Below are 23,517 nucleotides of genomic sequence, written 5' to 3'. Positions count from 1 at the left end.
CCCCTGGAAAATCTTTTATAGAATCTGTCCTCAGGTACTATAAAATTTTCTATTTGCATGATCACTAGTGCCACCAGATCACTGGTTCCGTTTATTACATTCATTCCATACTGTCAGCAGAATTATGCTTGACATACATCAGTACATGTGATCATCCATTTTTCTCATTATCAACAGGATTAGGCAACATTGCATACATTATTACATGTGACCATTCATTTTCTCATTGTCAACGAGATTAGACAACATTACGTACATCTTTCCATCATTACAAGTATAGCTGGTCTTATTTTTTTATTTACGATGTAGTTACACATTTATAAAATAATTCAACATCCAAATGCTGCAAGCATCATTGTCCAGTCTGTTTTGGGAATTTATCGTTTATTGATGCATAATTGTGGGGAATCTATTATAGGGGCAAGGGAGTCATTCTCCCTAATCCTCCCTGGCAGAGGACTGGTAGCCCTTCTTGGTCGTCATTCAGCTGACACAGGATACTGGATTGACCCAGTGTCATGAGTCCAACTCATTCTCCTCATAGTTCACATCAATTTGCCGAGCTAGGCTATATCAGACACGTGTGCCTGGGGCATGTTCATTTACAACGGTATTTGTTACACAAATTCTTGCACAACAATCTGTACTGGCTATTTGACAACATTTCTTACCACAAGTCCTACAACATCTACAATAAACACACAGAGAACACAAAATTGCAATTAAAATTAATTTAGTGGATCGTGAGTACCCCATGTGGAATACTCACTCATCAACCATCCCTTGAAAGACGTTCTTTGTTGGCAGTTAATTTCATCTTGCAACTCATCAATCTTATGCCCTGTAGCTTTAAAATTATCCAGCTGATGAACTACATCCTCTAAAGGCAACATTTCAGGTATTTCTGATATTTGCTGTTTTTCATCTTCTATAATACAATAGTCTACTTCAATGATTGAGGCAGGTACTATACCTGCATTACTTATATTGGTACGTAGCATACACTTTGTTTGTAGTGTGATTTGAGCTCCATAGCCCTTACATTTTCCTAGAAATGTTAACTTGCCAGTACCGTGTACTATGACATCGGTCATGTGCAACTCATTACACAGATCTGTTAATCCTTAATTCTTGGGAGCCACAAATAACCACTCATCTCCCATATCTGCATCCAGATAATTTCGTTCAGAATTATGTATTTTTTATTGCAATCCTTTGGTACCTCTCGAAACAGCTGCAGCATTCGTGCTTCGCATCTCTCATGATCGTAGGTAGACATAAGTACAAAGCTCTGCTTACATATGTGATGCTTATTATTAATGTGTTTACATTTTAATTATTCAAGAGACAGGTGCGCATTCTGCCTTTTGGCTTCATCGACTATTATGAATTCTGTTGTGGGAGTAATGTATGTAAACAATCTGTTAGTTGTATACATTTAGAACATAGCTTAAAGTACTGCTGGCTAAAAATACATGTAAAACAATAATACAAAGCAGTTGGTAACCCTGGTCCTCAATTAGTGCAATGGGGAACCTCTTGTCTTTAATATAATCTTAAATTAACTCTTTAAGTATCGCACTACCTGTACCGGGTTTATTACGTGAGGCTCTAACAATCCTTTCTGTGCATTCAATATGGCCTTAATTAGCAAATCATATTCCCTTTACAATTCATTAAGCTTTGCTGTTAATTGTACCAACTGTTCAGTCATCATTAACAGAACTGAGGCTTGCTGTAACTCTTTATGTGTACTATTTTCATAATCTGCCGCATGTTTACTTAGCTTTTGAATTCCTTCAGTGATTATTTTCTCATTCTTTGTAACCACATTGATTGTCTGATTAAAACTCACTAGGGAGGCCTGCACTACTGTCACTTGGTCCTTGGACAGCCTTAGTAATTCCCGTTTCTGTTCCTCCAGAACATCTGTCTTAGTGTTGAAAAATGACGCGTCCTCCTCATCTTAAGTGCCAAACAAAATCTTGCTTGCTTCCTGTATAAAATTCAAAATTCCTCTTTTCCATCTGACGTTTCATGTCTCGCTAACTGCCCTATCAATTCTTTCGCTCTACTTATTTTTTCTACATACCACCTTATGGCTTGCTGTGCATGTTCACACTTGACTGTGGCCAACTTCACTGTATGTAATCTTGTTATGCAGGTTCATGGCTTGGTGAGTCTTGTCAAACTTATCATGCAAGTCCTTCAAATTCAAATATGTCACTATGTGCTAAATAGTACTTTATAAACTAACCATTCCTTGGTTGTCATAATAAATCCCAGGTGCAGACTGGACTCATTGTAACTGTATGTCCCTTGCCATCCCCATTTCTCCTGCAATGCTGGTTACCATACTGCCGAAGATTAGCCATCTCCACAAGTCTCGTACTCCTGCCATCTGTAGTTAGAAGAATTCCTTCAGCCTATTTGCATGTATCTTCCTACATTTCTACCCCTTTATTCTAATTATTACATTTGGTCTATCCACAATGACCACTTGATAAGGTCCTCTCCATTGGCTATGTAATTTCCTCGATATACCCTTTCGTACGCTCTCCTCATAACATAACACCTGATCATTAACCTTAAATGTCTTGGGATTTTGTGTCCTATCGTATTGAATCTTATTCCTTTCTTTACTTTCTTGTGTGGCTGCCCAGGCCTCTTGGTGTAACAGTTGAATCCTCTGGCATATCTCTGTGATGTAATCATGGTAGTTATAGATAACATTCACCGGCTTCTTTTGCAGAAGTCAGGGTAGGTTGCATTTTCTGCCGAAGAATAATTCAAACAGCATATACCCTGTAGTACAATGGGGGGTAGTATTAAATATGAATGTTGCGAATGGCACCCACTTACCCGAAATTACTGTGCATATCACTCAGCAGTGCAGTTGGTATACTGAATTTTAGTGTAATGTTCTCTACCAACTTCCTCATGAAGGTATCTGTATCCTGTTCGTCCAGTGGCTCCGCCACAATGAATTTCGTCAGGGAATCTTGAAATGTCAAAAGGTACTTGCTACCAGTCTTTCTTGATTATAAATTCTGGGGTGGGCATTATCTTCAATGTTTGCTTAGTCTTAGCCTGTGTAATTGTTGTTCAAAATCTGGGTTCTGTAATGTAGGTGGACTAGTTATTTTCTCCTTAAACTGTTGAAAAGCTTCTTCCTGTTGTGTCCCCCAGCTATATGGAACTCCCTTCTTCAGCAATTCGCACGACAGTTTGGCTGTCTTACTGAAGTGGCTTGAAAAATGCCAGTAGTACCCCACCAGGCCTAAGTACGCTTTCAGCTGTGCTGTCATTTGTGGTTGTGGGTATTTCCTGATGGCTTACACTTTGGATAGATCTGGCTGAAGTCCCTTGACCGTCAACATATGACCCAAAAAAGTGACTTCTTTTCTCAGAAATTCGCACTTATCTATCTGTAGCTTTAAAGTGTTGCTGTCTCAGTCGTTCGAACACTGCCTCTAATTGAGCGTTATGTTCCTCGAGCAAAGTTCCCACGATGACTGTATTGTCTGAATATATGGAAACTTGGTTACCATGTATTCCTGTTGACACTGTGTTCATCAATCTTTGGAACGTGGATGGTGCAGTCTTCAATCCCATGGCCATTTTATTATATTCAAAGTGACCTGTGGGTGTGCTAAATGCGATTTTCTCATTATCTTTTTTGTCAATAAGCACTTGGTAGTATCCTTTTGTCAGGTCCAATGTGGAAAAGTATTTTGCTTTTCCGAAGCTGTCTAGTTTTTCACCGATATGGGGAAGAGGACACACCATGTTGAGTATTATCTCATTTAACTTTCTGTAGTCGACTACCACTCACCACTTTTGCTGTCTGCTCACATCTAATTTGTTTGGCAACATTATTAAAGAAAAGTTGTAAGGACTATTACTAGGGGATATTACTCCATCTGCTAACATACTGTCAACCTCCTTCTTCAGTGCCTCTTGCTGAGTGTGCAGAATTCTGTACTGCCTTTGATTGATTAGCCTGCCTGCTGCCTCTTTTAGTAGCAGTATCTGGTGCTTCACTACTGTCACAGGCGTTAGTTGATCACCAGGTAAATGGACTACATTGTTGTAAGCAACACACAATTCGGTAAACGATTAATTCTATTCACTATTAATACGACCTACTTGCATTTTCTTTAACAGAAGGCTTTTCCTAGACTTGAAAGTAGCGGTTGGGTCTCTTCATGTCTGATTTTGCAGTTGGTTGGTTGAGCCACAGGCTCCACAATTAACTCTGGTATTGGCATTCGCACTTCTTCGCTAGTGTTCATCACGCTCATAATACCGATTCCGTCCTTCAAGGTCACTATTGTGATTGGAGTGAACACAACCAGTCGTATTTCTTGTCTCAGAATAATAGTTCCGGTCCTTTTTATTCGAGTTAACCTTACTTTCACAAAATACTCTTCTCATGGACCTATCTGCACTTCTATGTTAATCGCTGCTTGCCTTTGCTGCTGGCTTCTTGTCATCCGACTACTGTGGTTCCTCTGCTGCTTGGCAACAAGTCACTCTGGCGAAATTTGCGGTTATAATTCTTTTCTTTTTTTGATGCTGATAGCCTTAGTTTGGTCAAGTACAACATGTGCTAATGGTCTGTTTGGCTGCTTCTGCCGGTGGCCCATATTTCTAGTTCCGTTTGTGTTTACTTGCTTGGTTAAACATACCCTCTTGACTGTGCGGCTGCTGGTTTCTGCACTATCACTTCCCTGTTTGTGTACCTGTGATTCCTTATAACTCTTGTGTTGGTACTTCTGTTTGGCAATCTTTCCAATTTAGCTATATTCGTCAGCCTCTTGCAACTTGACCCACTCATTCCACATCTTAAGTCTTTGGCTGGCATAGTCAACAATTACGCTGTGCTGGTTCAGGAAGTCCCTTCCCAATAGCCTATCAAACGGTAAATCATTGCTTGCCCCAATGACCTGGAAATTTTCTACACATTCTGTCATCTGTAGAGTGTAAGAGACTAATCTCGCTCTGCGTTCAGTTCCGATCTCCCCATTTGCAATTCTTCGAATAGTGACAGCTTTCCTTTTATTCCAGTTTTTCCTGGGCTTCAGTGCTTCTTCTTTTATTAAACTCACATGTGCCCCACTATCTATTAATAACTACGTGAAGGTTACACAAATCTGCACAGTTCAGTTGAATAAAATCATTCTTGCTGGTGCAGTCCGCGGCACATATAATGCCGGATGCAGCATAACGTGACTGCTCCATTAAGCATTGCATTCGTTTCCCTGCCCAATCTTCTTACGCATATTCAGCCATCGGCTCTCTCTACAGTCCCTGGCATAGTGTCCTGGACAGTGACAGGTAAAACACCTCCCTTGTTTTCGTTATGTACACGGAGTGGGAGGGGGTGGGGTGGGGGGGGGGGAAGTAGTATGTCCTATCAGGTTGCACTGACTGCACCATACTGCAGGTGGACACTGTGATTTGGACCCATGTCCTCTGAAGTGACGAATATCACACTCTTTAATGGGAATTCTATTCTAACGTTGTCTTGGTGGAGGCATCTGAGGTCTGATTGATTTGTCTTACTTGATATTTGCACCTACAATTGAGTGCCAAGTGACCTTCCCAACCACATGGAAAACACTTGGTACTCACTCCATGGCTGTGTTTTAGAGAGGGGCTGCCCCCTGGCACACTTTTCGATCTAAGGTCATGGCACTCTTTTCGATTGCTGCTAATTCGATGGCTTGTGACAATGTTAGACACTCTCCATTCTCATAGAATATAAACTGCTTGTCTGGGATTTCCGATCAATGCATTACTTCCCCAGACATCTTCTGCATTCATTATTCTTTTCATGGCCTCCCCTAAATGAAATTGCATTGCATCTATTCTGGTGCCCCATTGAGCCACACTCTCATCGCATGCTTGCTTACTGCCAAATAATTTGCAAACTTAACAGTCTAAAGTCTTATTTTCGTAACTTTCAATGAAAATCATACGAACTATGCACCAGGTTTCCATATGATCACATACTAATAATTTTCTATTAACTGATCCAGTGACTTGCCCTACAAACATTTTAAAAATAGTTTCTTACAACTAGGATCCACTAACTCATATGCATTATCACAGTTGTTTATGAATTTGGACAATTGTTCGTGATCATCATCAAATTTTCCTGGTACTAATTTGGTTGCCTCAGTAAAACTTGAAAATTCTCAGTCGCTATTGTGTGGGAAGTCACTCCCTGCCTCATTAGGTCGACTCATGTTCACTAACCTTCCATTACTGTCATTGTCGTTCTCTCTGTGTCTGCTTCCGAGTTAGCTGAGCCTTTTGCTCACGTTGTGTGTGTCAGCGGCGGCAGTCACAGCCCCTGTGGTATGGTGAGCCTCTAACTCACAGTGGTACATCTGTAGTGGCAGCAGTGCCCCCTTTGGTCTCGAAATTGTTCCCTCAACATGTTCCTAGTTGGCGATAGTGACCCACTGAGCTTACCTGCACCTATTCCAGTGCTCAGATTCACAAAAGTACTCGACTCAATTCATGTACTCAGTTCTCAAAACACACCCTACCCTACACCTGGCATCAAAAAGAGTTCACCATGCTTCTCGTGTCTTGAGGGAGTGAGGAGGACATGTTGTAATTGCAAGGGCTCACCTCGATCAATGTATTCGATGGGCGAATTTTGTATAGGCAGCTTGCAGAACTCCACCCTGTAACAAAACCAACAAGCTAAAGAGGGTGTTCTGTGACACAGAACTCAGTGTACAGCAGAAGGAAACTCAGGTCTAATCAAACTAAGACTAATAAAGTTCATTGGAAGTTCACTTCTGGCACTTTTGACTTTAGCTTCTTTTATTCATTGCATAATTTTACGATGTCTGGCTTCGTGTAACTCTGTTAGCTACCTTCTGTCTCATGGTCCTGAGATTTATCTTATCAATATTATCTTGATCCTGATGTGACTCTTTACTGTTCTAAGTCCTCAGCCTGGTGACACCCAGCACAGGGTTAGCGTTCCAGATGACTACCAACTGTTCTCCCCCTTCGCCTGGGGTGGGTCCTCTTTTTATAACGCTGGTTGAGTTTGTAGAACATTCCCCTGATGCACATTGCCAACAAGAAGTGTACATTACCACATATGGGAAACTCACGAGGCACTTGTGTCACTGTCACAAGCTGCTGTACGGGACCTCGGTCACGTGCTGGTTGATCGGAGGCTGTTTCCATGTGTACTTAGCCTGTGTACCAAATGTCACCATGCTGTTGTTGTTTGAGTACCTGATTGTGACAACTTCTCCGTCATCTTCCCGAGCAGCCCCTCAGTTACAATTGTGATTTGAACCCCATGTTCAATCCCTTAATATTGGATTTCATGACGCAGTGTTGCTGTCAATCTATGTCAATGTGGTGTCCAAACTAGGCTGATTTTGGCTTATGTGGAATTTGTGTGTCAAGGACAATGTGTGTCAAGGACAACAACTACCACTGACAAAAGATAGATTCCAAAATTTGATACAAGAATGCTTGGTGGCATTTGGTCTTCTAGTCATTTTAGACTACAGTGACATGCAAATTTTATGTAACTGATGTCATGAAACTTCTCAAAGTAAGAAACAATTTGTAGCATGTGGTTCTTTCTTCATGGGATCTTTCCCATACAGTTATCTCAGCCATTCTGAATCCACGGCTTCTGTTCAATGGAAGATCAATTTAGAAAAGTTATGGTTCCACAGAGGCTGTGTATTATTTCAATAAGATGCTTTATTCACCACTGTTGACCAATTTCAGCATAACAGTAGTTTTAAAGTCTACATAGTATTAACATTGGTCATGTATGATGGCATGAATGCGGAGAGATACCTGTGTACAAAGTCATAACCAAGAGGGGTATACAGTGTTGAGTATACTAAGAGAAATAACTGGTGCTTATGTGGAGATATGCTTGTATATATGCTACTGGTAGTGGTAATATGAAATCAAAAATAAAGAGAAAAACTTTGTAAAGCATAGATTAGTATTATGATGAGTACAGTATCTAAGCAAGCTAATACATAGCATCAAATTACACCAGCTGAATATTAATAACATTACAGAACATAATACTTGGTAACTGTGCTCATACTTGATGCGCAACAAACTATACAGCACAGATATGCTATCCTGCAGTCATGCGAGTCTATTGACAGTGTCGAGTTATTTCTTTGTCCTGTGTATGGGAATAGGCCTAAAGTGGTAGGTACACAGGAAAATGATGTCTTGGATAAAAATTACCTAATATTGCTGATGAAAGCACCTTATTCGAATAACATACAGAATCAAAAGAACTATAACTTATTCTTAATGAAGGTTTAATGGTTGTGGACCTGAGCATAAGGAAAACTAATGCAGAAGTTTTTATTGGAACCGTTATTATGCACAATTTTTGATGAAGAAATGTTACAATTTAGATTGTATTCTTCCCCTATTCTTCGTAGAACAGAATATTTTTTTCCCCCACTCTCTTACAGACAAACTTGATGTTTTGCAGCATTATTAGCAGTAGTCCTACTGCCACTACGCAATTGTCCGAGAACTCACGCTTTCAGATACAAATTATTGTATACATTTTTATTGCTTTCATCTTCTTTTGAGTTGTAAATGCTTATTATACAGCTATAGATAGTATTGATTCTCTCCTTAAAATCCATTCTGGCATCCCTCACATCAGCTCAGTAGAAGTATTATTCTTCATAGATACAGCAATATGCAGGTTAAAAGTTTATCCTTTACCAACAACTTTTTTGTACTGTGTGCACTATACAGGTATCAAATTTTGGCCTGTGTGAATAATTTACAGCCATTTAGAGAATTCCAGTGTCACCAGGCTAAGGACTTGCATATTTCCAGAGACATAAGATGGAAGAAAAAACAAATATTGGTTATCAAGATTTAATATTTTATTCCTGTTATTTATTGTCCTTGATATTTATTATCGACCAGAAGTCTGTGACTGACTAATTTTTGCAGTTTGGTGTAAACTTCATCGGAAGTGTACTGATCTTTCTGTTCAGAATAATTTACACTAATGTTTTCAAACTAGGAGAGTTGCATAAAGATTTTTGCTCACATTTTTAGTTTATAAGTAAACCAGGAACAGTGTACGGAAATAACCATTGCTAATAACCTATTTTCCTTGAGTGGATAGCATGGACTCCTCGTCACAGCTACTACACTAATGAGGACCATTATAATTTCATTCATTTTTTCTGTTGGACATGTGCAATAGATTCATATAGTGAATTGTTTTAGGTTAAATGTACAGATGAATAAAAATCTGTAGACACATAGTACAATAATCACACATTCCATATTGAAGTTCTTGGCAATAGACTTGTCACAAGGTTATTGAAATATCAATAAAAGATTAAAAATGTGTTGGTCAATAATATTTCCAATTAGTTGTTGTTCAGGTATTAACAGTGCCTGTGTCTATTGTTGTACAAACATGTCGTCCATGTCCTCCAAAACTGTGTCAAGTGTCCTAACTCTTACATTTTTTTCCCTATAAAATTACTTGTATAATACAGAGACAGTGAAATTGCTGCCACTTTCATCAGTTTCTTCTGAGAGAGATAAAACATAAAATCCTTTTGTTCACTACATTTGCAGTTTTGAAATCTGCAGGAGAATCCCAGCTTTAATTTGATACCTTCTCTTTGTAGATGTGAGCTGCTCGTAGACATAGAGATTTGTGGAATTTGAACATAATTTTGCTAATACAAGATAAAGAAACAAATATTTCCCAACTCAGAAAGATGTCTTTGTTATCTGGAGCTGTACACACTAGATATGTTTTACTCAGCATATGTGGACTTTTGTTGAGCTTAGATGCTTTGCACTTCTTAATAAATTTATCATTTGTAAATCACGTAAATAGTCACAGATTTCTTGCCATTGTTATTTATTAATAATACATTACTATTTTGTGAGGGAATCTCAAAGTGCTAATAATAGAATTGAAACAACCTTCATTACTATCAACATTATTTATGTTTCAGTTTCATCTGCATCACTAAAAATTCAGATAATTAATTGTTTAAAACATCCTCAATTATGGATAACAGTGCAGCATGTCAACAGTAGGTAGCAGATAAGAAAAGAATGAATATGAATAAACGATTCTCATTTAATGTAAAGATACCTCCACAAAAAATTATAAATTGCTTTCCCGGACTTTCTCCCTGCAATAGTTTCACATTTTGCAATACTTATTTAGAACACTATTGGAATGAACATAATGCTTAACAGAAATGCTGTTGATCCTAATCCCTCCCTCCTAACACTTTACTGGCAACTTAATTTATAGATTGACTTTTTCCTTTAATATTTACATTATGTGGTGATGTAGAATGCAGTGAAGAAGAAAGATTAGTGTGCACTTTTGTTGTTACTTGTCCAATTTTTGTGCTTTGGATCTTTTAGTTTCACAAATTGTGCTCAGCTACCTGAGCTTTCCAAATCTGTCACTTACTGCTTCTGTGCATCAAACTGACAGTCTGGTCATACAAACTCGGCATAGCCACTAAAAAAAGTAGCAAATGTGTTTCCAAATGAGATGTTGCTAAGCAAGGACCCAGAAAAGTAGCCTGTGTGTGTGTGTGTGTGTGAGGGGGGAGGGGGAGGGAAAGGGAGGGAAGGAGAGAGAGAGAGAGAGAGAGAGAGAGAGAGAGAGAGAGAGGAGGGGGGGGGGGGGAAGGTGTGTTCATGTGTTGCATAAATTCATTTCTTCCTGCTATTATAAAATGCCTTTTTTTTTAACACATTCTTTGTACAGTGGTTAAGGCACTGGATTCATATTTGAAAAGAGCAATGCAAAAATAGTGTTTCTGTGAATTGCCTAAGCCAATAGGTACTGAAACTGTTCCTTGAAAAGGACACTTCCCCATTCATGTTCACGTAGAGAATGTACTCAGCATCTAATGACCCTATCATCCATGCAATGCTAAACTCTTGATCTTCCTTTCTTCTCATGGTACCTATTGTCTAGAATTTTAGTGCAATTCTACATGTCAGTATTTTATGCACAATATTATTACAGTTCCTTATGTACAAATTATTCAGTTTTTGTATCTTTATTTCTGAAAAATTTAAGTGAACCATTTTACGTTAGTTAATTTTATATCTCTTTGCCAATTGTACAAAAACCCTACACAAAATGTTGTAAAACATAATTTTTATATTACTGCATTTCCATGTGGATATGCAAAATACATGTATTTTAATTGTAAGTTGATTCCATAAAATATATACGCTTTTGGTCTTCCATTTTCAGTCGTACCATCGTTTGTAGGGAATAAAGTGCATAGGAGAGCAAAATACCTTCTGAACTAGAATCTGTTGGCTTAGAATTATATTTATTTTTTTAGAATATAATAATTTATTTTTGAAAGTATAGTCACTGCACAGGAAAACCTGTTCTTCTTGTGAAGTGCACTGACTGCTGTGGCCACTCAAACTGCTGAAGTCAAATGGTGAATTACATTCTTAGTTTAACTGTTTGTTTCATATTTGCAATATATGTTATATGCGTGACTTATATTACTGAACATAGATTAGGGATCTAAGCAGTGTGAATGGCAAGTAACCATTTATCCCTACCTCACTGTTTATTCAAACAATTATCAATGCTCCTTAAATGGAAGCAAATAAAGGTAAACCATGTGTCACTTGGGGAACTGCAGTGCCACTAACAGCAGAACACAAAAGAACAGACAATGTAAAGTATCAAGACAGACTTTCCTTTTAGAGAGGAAAATGTGAGATAAAAAAAATAGTACATCATGAGGTGATTTTTGTACCCTCTGATTTATACGTTGTGTTTTGTCTGTTATTTTCGTTAATTTCAGTTTTGATTTTAAAATTGTTTATGAAAATATCTCTGTGATATCAAGTTACCATGTCCATTAACTGGTTTCATGAAATATGTTCAAGAATTTTTCTAAGTTATCAAGTCATAAATTAAGACAGCACACTAAAGACTAAAGAGCTAGTGAATTCTGTAGGCCACAAATTGGAGGTATTTGAACTTTCAGTTATGGTTTTTGGATTCACAATTATTCTTCAGATGACAGTGAACAAAACTCATTAATCTACTATACTGTTGTTTTGATGTGGTTGTTGTAAATAATTAATTATGTTGTTGAATTTTATTTCAATTTTCAAAAATGCAGTTGTTTCTTGTGCAAGTTTTTTATGTGAAAAATTCTTAAAATTCAATCATTGGTTTCATTTGTCAATACTTATGGGTGTGTGGTTCCTGTGAAAAATAAAATTATATTCTTTCTGTATTTACACATTTTGCTGTATAAAATAGTGTGATAAATAATTTTTTATTTTGTTTCTTGTAATCATCAATTTTATATCCCAATCACTGTTTTTCCTTAAGATTAGAAACAGTTTGTTAAGCAGCTAAATTTTTCAGCGTTTCATGACACTTTTGTTTCCCATTGGAAATGAATATTTATAAAAAGTTTTTCACTCTTATTGCAACAGCTTTTTTTCTGTTGTCAGTTACGTTGATTGATGATTGTTATGCAGAACTATTGCTATTAACAATGCATTGGAATTCTGGAACATACTTTCTCTAGTTTTCATTTTAGGTGGTCAGTGTATTTGCTGCACAGTCCAGTTTGATCCATTTATTCGCTCATTGTATTATTACAAGCTATCACTATGCAGTGCTGTATGTACAATTAGAAGGCTAAAATGGTCACAAATTTTTAGTTGCAGGTTGTCTGTCTAATGGCTTCCACAGGAAACAAAAATTTGTTTTTCAGTATTTCATATAATTATTTACTGAAGTAAAAAGATTAAGATGCTATCATAATCTACTCATTAAGAGGTATTATCATGTGCTAATGGTTTAATGCAGTAAGTATTAAATTTAGAAACTTTATATGTCTTGTGGCCACATAATTCAGGACTTGCAAATCATCCAGTCTTTGAGACTGTAAACACTTAGCAATTTCAAAAAACTTTACACATAATTCAAAAAACTTTTTGTTACTTATTCTCACTAACATCACCCAAAAAATAACAAAAAGGGAAAAAGTTTATCAGTTACTGTATTTTCACTGTTTGTTTAGAAAGACTTCAGCTTGTGGCATGACAATTTATTATTTCTTTACTACTAATTCTATTTGCAACACATTTTGCAGACTATATCCAAATATGCCACTGAATATACCTGCAAAATTATACAACTATAGGACACTTTGTTCTGTAGATATGAAGCAATAAACACTGTGATGCATGAAATGCTGGACTTCCTTAAAATGGAGAGCAGACTGCCCAGATTGTACTCATCCAGTACATCATACAGAGAGCACTCGGTGACTTTGTTTTAGGGCATGGAGGTTTGATTCTTTAAACAATCAGAGATGGGTTGGGGGGGGGGGGGGGGTTACTGGTGGCGTCACAAAGCTGTACAATCTAAAATCAGAATTCTACATCTACATTTATACTCCGCAAGCCACCCAACGGTGTGTGGCGGAGGGCACTTTGCGTGCCACTGTCATTACCTCCCTTTTCTGTTCCAGTCGCGTATGGTGTGCGGGAAGAACGACTGTCGGAAATCCTCCGTGCACGCTCAAATCTCTCTAATTTTACATTCGTGATCTCCTCGGGAGGTATAAGTAGGGGGAAGCAATATATTCAATACTTCATCCAGAAACACACCCTCTCGAAACCTGGCGAGCAAGCTACACCGCGATGCAGAGCGCCTCTCTTGCAGAGTCTGCCACTTGAGTTTGCTAAACATGTCCGTAACGCTAACACAGTTACCAAATATCCCTGTGACGAAACGCGCCGCTCTTCTTTAGATCTTCTCTATCTCCTCCGTCAACCCGATCTGGTACGGATCCCACACTGATGAGCAATACTCAAGTATAGGTCAAACGAGTGTTTTGTAAGCCACCTCCTTTGTTGATGGACTACATTTTCTAAGGACTCTCCCAATGAATCTCAACCTGGTATCCGCCTTACCAACAATTAATTTTATATGATCATTTCACTTCATTCCGTACACATACTCCCAGATATTTTACAGAAGTAACTGCTACCAGTGTTTGTTCCGCTATCATATAATCATGCAATAAAGGATCCTTCTTTCTATGTATTCGCAATACATTACATTTGTCTATGTTAAGGGTCAGTTTCCACTCCCTGCACCAAGTGCCTATCTGCTGCAGATCTTCCTGCATTTCGCTGCAACTTCTCTGTATACTACAGCATCACCCGCGAAAAGCCGCATGGAACTTTTGACACTATCTACTAGATCATTCATATATATTGTGAAGAGCAATGGTCCCATAACACTCCCCTGTGGCACGCCATAGGTTACTTTAACGTCTATAGAAGTCTCTCCATTGATAACAACATGCTGTGTTCTGTTTGCTAAAAACTCTTCAATCCAGCCACACAGCTGGTCTGATATTCCGTAGGCTCTTACATTGTTTATCAGACGACAGTGCGGAACTGTATCGAACGCCTTCCGGAAGTCAAGGAAAATAGCATCTACCTGGGAGCCTGTATCTAATATTTGCTGGGTCTCATGAACAAATAAAGCGAGTTGGGTCTCACGTGATCGCTGTTTCTGGAATCCATGTTGACTCCTACAGAGTAGATTCTGGGTTTCCAAAAACGACATGATACGCGAGCAAAAAACATGTTCTAAAATTCTACAACAGATGAACATCAGAGATATAGGTCTATAGTTTTGCGCATCTGCTCAACGACCCTTCTTGAAGACTGGGACTACCTGTGCTCTTTTCCAATCATTTGGAACCTTCCGTTCCTCTAGGGACTTGCGGTACACCGCTGTTAGAAGGGGGGCAAGTTCTTTCGCGTACCCTGTGTAGAATCGAATTGGTATCCCGTCAGGTCCAGTGGACTTTCCTCTGTTGAGTGATTCCAGTTGCTTTTCTATTCCTTGGACACTTATTTCGATGTCAGCCATTTTTTAGTTTGTGCGAGGATTTAGAGAAGGAACTGCAGTGCGGTCTTCCTCTGTGAAACAGCTTTGGAAAAAGGTTTTTAGTATTTCAGCTTTACACGTGTCATCCTCTGTTTCAGTGCCATTATCATCCCGGAGTGTCTGGATATGCTGTTTCGAGCCACTTACTGATTTAATGTAAGACCAGAACTTGCTAGGATTTCCTGTCAAGTCGGTACATAGAATTTTACTTTCGAATTCACTGAACGCTTCACGCATAGCCCTCCTTATGCTAACTTTGACATCATTTAGCTTCTGTTTGTCTGATAGGTTTTGGCTGCGTTTAAACTTTGAGTGAAGCTCTCTTTGCTTTCGCAGTAGTTTCCTAACTCTGTTGTTGAACCACGGTGGGTTTTTCCCGTCCCTCACAGTTTTACACGGCACGTACCTGTCTAAAACGCATTTTATGATTGCCTTGAACTTTTTCCATAAACACTCAACATTGTCAGTGTAGGGACAGAAATTTTTGTTTTGATCTGTTAGGTAGTCTGAAATCTGCCTTCTATTACTCTTGCTAAACAGATACACCTTCCTCCCTTTTTTTATATTCCTATTAACTTCCATATTCAGGGATGCTGCAATGGCCTTATGATCACTGATTCCCTGTTCTGCACTTATAGAGTCAAAACTTTCAGGTCTGTTTGTTATCATTAGTTCCAAGATGTTATCTCCACGAGTCGGTTCTCTGTTTAATTGCTTGAGGTAATTTTCGGATAGTGCACTCAGTATAATGTCACTCGATGCTCTGTCCCTACCACCCATCCTAAACATCTGAGTGTCCCAGTCTATATCTGGTAAATTGAAATCTCCACCTAAGACTATAACATGCTGAGAAAATTTATGTGAAATGTATTCCAAATTTTCTCTCAGTTGTTCTGCCACTAATGCTGCTGAGTCGGGAGGTCGGTAAAAGGAGCCAATTATTAACCTAACTCGGTTGTTGAGTGTAACCTCCACCCGTAATAATTCACAGGAACTATCCACTTCTACTTCACTACAGGATAAACTACTACTAACAGCGACAAATACACCACCACCAGTTGCATGCAATCTATCCTTTCTAAACACCGTCTGTGCCTTTTTAAAAATTTTGGCAGAATTTATCTCTGGCTTCAGCCAGCTTTCTGTACCTATAACGATTTCAGCTTTGGTGCTTTCTATCAGCGCTTGAAGTTCTGGTACTTTACCAATGCAGCTTCGACAGTTTACAATTACAATACCGATTGCCGCTTGGTCCCCACATGTCCTGACTTTGCCCCGCACCCTTTGAGGCTGTTGCACTTTCTGTACTTGCCCGAGGCCATCCAACCTAAAAAACCGCCCAGTCCACGCCACACAACCCCTGCTACCCGTGTAGCCGCTTGCTGCATGTAATGGACTCCTGACCTATCCAGCGGAACCCGAAACCCCACCACCCTATGGCGCAAGTCGAGGAATCTGCAGCCCACACGGTTGCAGAACTGTCTCGGCCTCTAATTCAGACCCTCCACTCGGCTCTGTACCAAAGGTCCGCAGTCAGTCCTGTCGACGATGCTGCAGATGGTGAGCTCTGCTTTCATCCCACTAGCTAGATTGGCTGTCTTCACCAAATCAGATAGCCGCTGGAAGCCAGAGAGGATTTCCTCCAATCCATAGTGACACACATCATTGGTGCCGACATGAGCGACCCCACCTGCAGATGGGGCCACCCTGTACCCTTCATGGCATCCGGAAGGACCCTTTCCACATCTGGAATGACTCCCCCCGGTATGCACACGGAGTGCACATTGGTTTTCTTCCCCTCTCTTGCTGCGATATCCCTAAGGGGCCCCATTACGCGCCTGACATTGGAACTCCCAACTACCAGTAAGCCCACCCTCTGCGACTGCCCGGATCTTGCAGACTGAGGGGTAACCTCTGGAACAGGACAAGCAGCCATGTCCAGCCAAAGATCAGTATCAGCCTGAGACAGTGCCTGAAACCGGTTCGTCAGACAAACTGGAGAAGCCTTCCGTTCAGCCCTCCGGAATGTCTTTCGCCTCCTGCCACACCTCGAGACGACCTCCCACTCTACCACAGGTGAGGGGTCAGCCTCAATGTGGGCAGTATCCCAGGCAGCCACAGTCGTAGTCCGATCGGGGGATGCGTGGGACGAGCTGGCCGTCCCCGACAAACCCCCATCCGGACCCCCACAGTGATGCCCATTGACAACAGCCTCAAGCTGTGTGACCGAAGCCAACACTGCCTGAAGCTGGGAACGAAGGGATGCCAACTCAGCCTGCATCTGAACACAGCAGTTGCAGTCCCTATCCATGCTAAAAACTGTTGTGCAAAGAACGTCTGAACTAATCTACAGAGAGCACAAACAATTTGACACAAAAGTTAAACAGTTATTAAAATACAAGATTGCCTAGTAAATGCAGTAATGCTGCTACTTGTGCACTGCTGACACACTCTTCGGCGGCGGAAGGAGACTACGCGATTTTACACTATTCAGGTACTAAAACGCGATGCTACAACTCTCAAATACTATAATACGCCCGAAATTTATGAATTAAACAATGCATGTACCCAAAAACACGCAAAGAAATTAAGAATTAAACTATGTAACAAATAAGTGAGCTAAGAGTATACGACTTGCTGCTGGCAGCAGCTTATCCAACGGCAGCAGGGAGCACACTGAGTAATTAATTCTGAACACTCAAAAAGCACCTTGTCGTTGATGTGTATGTCATAGGTGCACTGTTTCAGTTTATAGTTGCTGTCAAACAATAATTTTAATGTTGCTGGTAGACCTCTGGGGATATGAGGTCGTGGTCCAAGAAACTCTTCTGTTCCTAATGTTTCATCCAGGACTGCGCTGGACATCTTCAGAGACACTCCTCCGCTGAGTCTTGCCGACTGACTGGTCAGACATCCGAGAGTGACATATATACTGTAGGAAAGGGGGTGTAATTGAAGTAACACATGATGAGCAGAGAGAATCCTTGTCAAAGATAAAACTTAACCATCTTTCTCAAGACAACAATCGATAGTTAAGCTTTATCTTTGACAAGGATTATCTCTGCTCATCACATGTTACTTCGACCACGCCCCCTTTCCTACAGTATATATGTCGCTCTCGGATGTCCGACCTATCAGTCGGCAAGACTCAGCAGAGGAGCGCCTCTGAAGATGTCCAGCATAGTCCTGGAAAAAACGTTAGGAACAGAAGAGTTTCTTCGACCACGACCTCACTGATCAGTAATTTTAATGTTCATTTAGTTGGTCCAGATTACATACTTCCATCTAATTCATTGGTGTTCAGAATTATTTAAATCATTATAATGATATAATCATTACAAGTTTGTAAATGAACAGTTCTGAATACACTTCCGTATTTTAATACAATTTATGCTGATTGTTCATTCCACTAAGCTGTGACATAGTTCCTTCCACTGACTACTTCCATCTTTTATTCTTTGTCTTCATACAGTTCTGATCCTGCTGTAGCTTTTCTGCCTCCAGTGAGGCAACCAAAACATTCTCCTTTTTTATATAAAAACAATTTGTGAACCTTTTAATTTATCTTGCTGTTTTTATAATTATTTTAGAAATGTTGAATATATAAAAAAGCTGTAAACTGTGGTACTGTAATGTTTTACTTTACTAGTCCCTTATTGTGCATCAAATTATATGGTGACCCTCCTGATCTATCTGTTGTAATGATTGCTCATTGCCAGACCACTGTAGATTTTATTACATAGATCACCTTAAAAATAAAGAACAGTTGGCTTGGAAGTGCCCCACACAATTCTCTCTCCCCCCCCCCCCCTCCTCCCCCCTCCCCTCCGCAATGTCATTGGCATGTCACAGACCTTTCTAGTTGTTGACTCCAGTGTGATGCTAACAGTAAGTAAGAATATCCCTTTACTGTTAATTTTGCACTTTTAAAATGTGTGACCAAATTAACGATCCTACCAGGTGCAAGGTTCCTAGTGCAATACAGTTTCTGAATGCATGAGGAATCTGCTCTATTGAAATTTACTGACAGATAATTGAAATATGAAACATAATGAAAGAAGCTTCAGTTTGTAAATCATCTTCTTCTTTCTCACCCTTGCTTTTTCTCGTTTTTCCACAGGGACTGCATTTACTATATGGGTTGTAGCATTCCTCCAGGACAGAATCTGTGTACCCCACCAGTCTGCATCTAGAGTCAACCCCTGTTTGAGTATGAGGATGATTTTCAAATGTTCATGTAGATTGTACCCAAGGCGGTATGTGGATATGAGCCCAGTATTTACGTAGTGGGTATGGGAAACAGCAAGTGACAGAGGAACCAAAAGCAATGAAAGAATGTATTGGTACAAGTCAAATATCCCAGGAGTCTGAAGTGTCTTGTGGCTTACAACACTAGCACATAAACTCCTGTTTGATGTCACCTGATGGTAGTAATGAGTTTCGAGTTTTATGGGCTATTGTAGTGGGCCACTTGTGGCTTGAGACTACAGGCGTATTTAGGCTTGTACCAACATATTTGTTTGTAGGCTTGGGTTCCTCCATCACTTGCTCTGTTTTGAGTAATGTTGTTCCACTCCATGATTAGTTTATAATATGATGCCATTTAATAAACCATTTTTGCCCACAATTATTGCCCCCTTTTTGTGTGCAAGTTTGTTACTTAATTAGTGGGCTTATACTTTGGTGTTTTGTTAGTCATCGCACACTTACCTATCTTTTCAGCTTTATCCATCCCTGCATTATCTATCAGGATACAACTTGCTATGTGTATGATACCATATACTCCCAGGGAAATATTTGACCTTGTCAGCTGAGATTTTGGAGGACTCCCCTTATTAAATAGGGATTGAGCCCCTTATTTGTTCCACGTTTGTATTGCCAGCTTGTTAAGTAATGTATAAGATGCCAAGTATTTTTACTTTGATTTGGTATATAACATATGCCCTCAAGGTGTTTTTTAGTATTATTCGCATGTTCTTTGCATTCCATTTTTCACTTAATATGTTGTCCATCCTTGGGTTTTGCACCAGGTTGCAGTCTTGATGTTGTGACAACTAATGATGGAATATCACCAGTTGTGATAATACTTAGGCTGTAGATATGAACACTGTTTCATACTTTATAGATTATAGTGTGACATTTTACTTCGAATGAGGATAGGACCTCATATGAACTAGGGTTTTTCTCATCTATAAGAATTATGTATGTTTTTATATTTAAGAAATTGACCGGCTTTGTTTGGTTGAGCTTCTGATTGTATATCGTCTATTTTTGGCTTTTTTAATGTTGGGGATTTTCTCTTATAACTCTATGATGCTAAAATAGTTTGACTTCTGACCAGTATGTTCACACATTCTATTTGGTGGTGCCGTATGTATACAGGGATTTGTCTTAACATTGCTACTTGCATTTTGTAGTTTTTAAGCACTTTTATTAATTCTGTCATGTTCAGTAAGTCTTGCTGCGGTACAACTTGGTATACACTACATGTATAGAGGGGCCTGAAGATAGCATGTTGAATTGCCAAAACTGGTAGTGAAAGTAAAATAAAATAACTTCTAAATCAGCATGGCATTCAGCAAATTTATTTATTAACTATCTGACCATCTGCTGCCCCCCATCCACAATGTATCAACAGATATGTTGCTACTAGTGGGCAAGAACTATGTTTCACATAAAAGAAATAAAGTCCTGTCAGTAGAATAACAATATACACAATGACCCAAAAAAGTCAAACAAATTCTGAGCATCAAAAATATGTTTTGAGATCCAAAGGGCATCGTACCTAACAACTTCATACCTAAAGGAGAAACCCTTAGTGCAGTGGACTAGTGTCAGACTCTTCAGTGACAACACTGTGCCACTCAAAACAATTGGCATGGATTGTTGCCCAGTGGTACTGTGTTTCTTTACAATAATGCTCACCAGCTTTCTGTTGTGTTGACAAATGACTTGCCTCAGCAGTTTAAGTGTGAAATTTTGGAAAATCCATGCGTAGCTTAGACTTGGACCTAGTGATTATCGTCTTTTTCCCAAACTGAAGGAACTGCAGGGCTGGATGTACAATGGCAATGGCAAGAATCTGAAAGAGAATGTTAGTTATCCGACACAATAACTTAGTAGCAACTGATATGGAGAATGCGTAGGAAAGCAAATTTTGAGTGCCAGCTACATAGAAAAATAGCTAAGATATAAAAATATGTTGCAGAATAAACTTACATTTGTTATCTTGAATAAAATTCTTTGAGAAATGGACTCTCTTTTTTTTAACCCTCACAATTTATATTTTCAATGAAATGAGGAAATTATATTTGCCTTGTACATTTCAAAGCACACGATCTTGATGGAACATAAATCATTTATTGTGTATGTGATTTTTTTGTGATATATATTATTAATGCTCAGTGGGCTGCTAAGTGAGGTGTCACTCATGATGAAGGTCAGAAATTCTTCTGTCATGGTTGTATCAGACAACCTTATTTTCCTAGCTGTTCATATAGGTTTTGGATGCCATTAAGATATTAATTAGGTAGTGGATGGCCGACCACATGGTGTATTGATGAGATCTGTGTCCATGGAATGTCATAGGTACATCTGCACTATACTCCACAAGCCACTTCACAGTGTGTGTGCTGGGTTATTTGTACAAATAATAGTGATTTAATATCCTACTTTACTTTGCACATTAAACAAGGGAAAAATATATGTTTGCCTCTATGTATATACCAATCTCTCTTATTTTCTTCATTATTCCTGCATAGGATATAAAGATATATGGGTGAGTCATGTAAGACATAACACCCCTTTAATTTCATAACGGTTGCACATACCAAAACACAGTTTTTGGCAAATGTTAGAGCATCGAGGGGCATGTACTTTTTTGTTTAGTTAATGTTTTTATTACTGGTATAAATGGAGACATTGAAGCAAATAGTTTTTTTAAATGGAATTGTATACTTTTTGTAACTGCATTCAGTGTCTCTTAAGAAGACAATTACAGTGATCTTGTTGTTGTTGTGGTCTTCAGTCCTGAGACTGGTTTGATGCAGCTCTCCATGCTACTCTATGCTGTGCAAGCTTCTTCATCTCCCAGTACCTACTGCAGCCTACATCCTTCTGAATCAGCTTAGTGTATTCATCTCTTGGTCTCCCTCTACGATTTTTACCCTCCACTCTGCCCTCCAGCACAAAATTGGTGATTCCTTGATGCCTCAGAACATGTCCTACCAACCGATCCCTTCTTCTAGTCAAGTTGTGCCACAAACTCCTCTTCTCCCCAATTCTATTCAATACCTCCTCATTAGTTATGTGATCTACCCATCTAGTCTTCAGCATTCTTCTGTAGCACCACATTTCGAAAGCTTCTATTCTCTTCTTGTCTAAACTATTTATCATCCATGTTTCACTTCCATACATGGCTACACTCCATACAAATACTTTCAGAAACGACTTCCTGACACTTAAATCAATACTCGATGTTAAGAAATCTCTCTTCTTAAAAAACGCTTTCCTTGTTGTTGCCAGTCTACATTTTATATCCTCTCTACTCCAACAATCATCAGTTATTTTGCTCCCCAAATAGCAAAACTCCTTTACTACTTTAAGTATCTCGTTTCCTAATCTAATTCCCTCAGCATTACTCGACTTAATTTGACTACATTCCATTATCCTTGTTTTGCTTTTTTTGATGTTCATCTTACACCCTCGCTTCAAGACACTGTCCATTCCGTTCAACTGCTCTTCCAAGTCCTTTGCTGTCTCTGACATAATTACAATGTCATCGGCGAACCTCAAAGTTTTTATTTCTTCTCCATGGATTTTAATACCTACTCCGAACTTTTCTTTTGTTTCCTTTACTGCTTGCTCAATATACTGATTGAATAGCATAGGTGAGAGGCTACAATCCTGTCTCACTCCCTTCCCAACCACTGCTTTCCTTTCATGTCTCTCGACTCTCATAACTGCCATCTGGTTTCTGTACAAATTGTAAATAGCCTTTCGCTCCCTGTATTTTACCCCTGCCACCTTTAGAATTGGAAAGAGAGTATTCCAGTCAACATTGTCAAAAGCTATCTCTAAGTCTACAAATGCTAGAAATGTAGGTTTGCCTTTCCTTAATCTTTCTTCTAAGATAAGTCGTAGGGTCAGTATTGCCTCACATGTTCCAACATTTCTACGGAATCCAAACTGATCTTCCCCGAGGTCGGCTTCTACCAGTTTTTTCATTCGTCTGTAAAGAATTCGCGTTAGTATTTTGCAGCTGTGACTTATTAAGCTGATAGTTTGGTAATTTTCACATCTGCCAACACCTGCTTTCCTTGGGATTGGAATTATTATATTCTTCTTGAAGTCTGAGGGAATTTCGCCTGTCTCATACATCTTTCTCACCAGATGGTAGAGTTTTGTCAGGACTGGTTCTCCCAAGGCTGTCAGTAGTTCTAATGGAATGTTGTCTACTCCAGGGGCCTTGTTTCGACTTAAGTCTTTCAGTGCTCTATCAAACTCTTCACGCA

The sequence above is a fragment of the Schistocerca cancellata genome, chromosome 6 (assembly GCF_023864275.1).
Source record: "Schistocerca cancellata isolate TAMUIC-IGC-003103 chromosome 6, iqSchCanc2.1, whole genome shotgun sequence".
NCBI classification, from domain to species: domain Eukaryota; kingdom Metazoa; phylum Arthropoda; class Insecta; order Orthoptera; family Acrididae; genus Schistocerca; species Schistocerca cancellata.
This window is presented reverse-complemented; position numbering follows the sequence as displayed.